At 39.4% G+C, this 2971-nt stretch overlaps 1 pseudogene; it reads right to left on the bottom strand.

The window, feature by feature from the left end:
* Positions 1-884: 884 nt before the first annotated feature.
* Positions 885-985, bottom strand: LOC132284175 (small nucleolar RNA R71; annotated as a pseudogene).
* Positions 986-2971: the final 1986 nt, after the last annotated feature.

Here is a 2971-nt window from a genome sequence, read left to right as displayed (position 1 = left end):
AGATAAATCATGAGCCCACGTGGAGGCAATTAACTTTTCTTTGCATATTGTTGATAACATGGGAGTATGGGATCATTGTATGTGGAGGAAGTTTGTTGATTGTTGATTTATTGCGAAGGTGAAGTGTTTGTTCATTACTTGTTGCTTGTTGTGTTTTGTTGTGCATGCATGGTCGTAGATCATTGAAACCTTTTCTTGTCCCTCAAAATTTTCATCTTGAATCCGTTGTTCAAAACCCTAAGGGAAGAGGAAGTTCTAGTCAATCCATTTCATCAACAGAATAACATAATGAGGACCATGTGGAGGACCTTGGTCACATAGACTAACACGGCATCCTGCACCCCAATGTGCATCATGATAACAAGCAAGTACCATTAGGTATGCCGAGGCCATTCATTCACCCACCACAACGACAAGGCTAAGTTCCATTGGGAATGCCAAGGCCAATCTATGCTCCACCAACTCCCATCATTCAAGGCAATCAAAGTGCCCATGCTGCACCTCTAACTGCTAATCCTCCCCATGCTTTAAGAGATCACAATGTGCCTAATGAATTCAATGCACCAATATGCATTCAATTGCCACCATTTAGAGCACACCACTATGAGATCAAACCACAAACCATTCAAATGCTTCCTAACTATCATGGACTTCCAAGTGAAGAACCTTACAAGCATTTGGATGAGTTTCATGAAGTATGTTCCACCGTGAGATACACGGACATGCTGGAAGAGGTCTCAAGGTTTAAACTTTTTCCATTCACCCTTAAAGACAAGGCAAAATATCAGTTTAACAATCTTATGCCTTTTTCAATAACTTGTTAGGCAGAAATGCAACAAGAGTTCTTGAAAAATTACTATCCAGTTTCTAAGACCAATGCCATGAGAACCACAATTCAAGAGTTTTCACATAGGGATGGGGAAACGTTCCATGTGGCATGGGAAAGATTCAATAAATTGTTTAGGAAGTGTCCACATCATGACATGCCTAAATGGCAATTAGTTCAATATTTCTTTGAGAGCTTATCGGACAATTATAAGGGCATGGTTGATGCTTCCATGGGTGGCCCTTACATTGGTAGGCATGAGGATGACGTGTGGCATCTTTATGAGAGCATGAGTGAAAATTACTTGCATCGAACTTTATCTTCTAAGAATTGTAGGAATTCTAGTGGAAGGAATAGTGTTGGCTTACATCAAGTCGACCATTCCAACGAAATAGCCGCTGAGATGAAATCCTTATCTCTAAGGTTTGATCAATTCTTGATCAACCAAAACTCGGCAAGTCAAGTATCTTCCGTCCCTAACCATTCCCATCATGCATCCAATGAGACATGTATGACTTGTTCAAGTGTTTTACATTCTACTTCTAATTGTCCCCAAGGACATGTGCAAAGTGAGCATCATGAACAAGTCGATACAACTTTTGTTAATCAAGGGAACAATCCGTATGGCAATCATTATAATCTTAGGTGGAGGAATCACCCGAATTTCTCTTGGAAAAACCAAGGGGAAAGCTCAAACCCTCCCCAAGGTGGTTTCCAAGGGAAATATGATCCACCTCCAATGCAAACCCAAGGTTTCCAAGGATATAGACCATTTCAATCACAAGGAAACCAATTTTCTAATTCTCATTTTCTTAATCAACCATCATATTCTCAAGGAAATGCTAGAAGTCCCGCTTTTGGAAAGAAAGTTTTGACCGCTCTAGGCACTCTAGAGGCTAACACTCAATTGCTTCATTCTTATTTTCAATCCATTGCTAAGCTAGAAACCGAAGTATGGCAAATAGCTAGTACTTTAAAAGCTAAAGAGAAAGGGATAATGCCTTTGAATGCCCAATAAAGCAACAATGTGTTGTAGAGACACATTCCTCATCGGAAGGTCACACAATAGAGCATGTCAATGTGGTGACTACCTTGAGAAGTGGGAAGATTGTGGACAACTAAGTGGGTATATCCAATGAAGAGAGTGAACCAATGCAACCACAAGTTGACACCCGTCCCATTCCACATCCTATTCCTCCATCATTGCATATGCATGATCTTTCAATTAAGAATATCTTGAAATGTGATTTGAAAAGTAATTTTGAAAAGAAAATTTTGCAACATGATTTCAAAACTTCTTGTGTTGAAGAGACTTCAAAGAAATTGTCTGAAAAGGTTTTTGAGCCAAGAGCTCCATTCTCGGATGCCTTAAAAGGATCCATTTCAATTGATAAGCAAAAGGCCAAAACAAATGAAATTATGGATGTGTTTAGGCAAGTGAAAGTCAATCTTCCACTTTTAGATGCAATCAAGTAAATTTCGGCTTATGCTAAGTTTTTGAAAGACTTATGCACCCAAAAGAGGAAGAACAAAAGCCAAGCACCTAGGAAAGTGTTCTAAACCGAGTAAGTAAGCTCAATTTTGGAGCATAACACTCTTCCGAAGTTTAAGGACCCCGGTTCACCTACCACTTCATGCATCATTGGAGATCATATCATTAATCGGGCTCTTCTTGACTTAGGAGCAAGTGTTAATCTTCTTCCATACTCGGTATATGTCAAATTAGGCTTAGGAGACTTGAAACCGACGTCGGTGGTTTTGTAACTTGCCGACCGATCCATCAAAAAGCCTAGGGGTATCATTAAAGACGTATTGATTAAGATTGATAAACTCTTCTTCCCCGTTGATTTTGTTGTCATTGACATGGAACCGGTCCCAAATCCTAAAAGCCAAATTCCCGTTATCCTTAGCTGTTCTTTCCTGGCAACCGTGAATGCCAACATTAATTAAAGGACGGGGATAATAAAGATCTAATTTGGCCACATGAAGGTAAAGTTGAATATCTTCAATCTGATCCCCAATTCATTTGACAAGCATGAAGAAGTTAATGTTGTGGAGAAATGTCATGACCTTAAATGTGAAGGAATTGAGTTTTTATTTGAGACCGAAGTTTCAAAAAGTTCATCTTCAACCCTGCATTCTAAG

Source organism: Cornus florida, unplaced genomic scaffold (genome assembly GCF_030987335.1).
Source record: "Cornus florida cultivar Cherokee Brave unplaced genomic scaffold, ASM3098733v1 CherokeeBrave_3.0.0_Hap2_Chr01, whole genome shotgun sequence".
In the NCBI taxonomy this organism is placed as follows: Eukaryota; Viridiplantae; Streptophyta; class Magnoliopsida; order Cornales; family Cornaceae; genus Cornus; species Cornus florida.
This window is presented reverse-complemented; position numbering and strand designations above follow the sequence as displayed.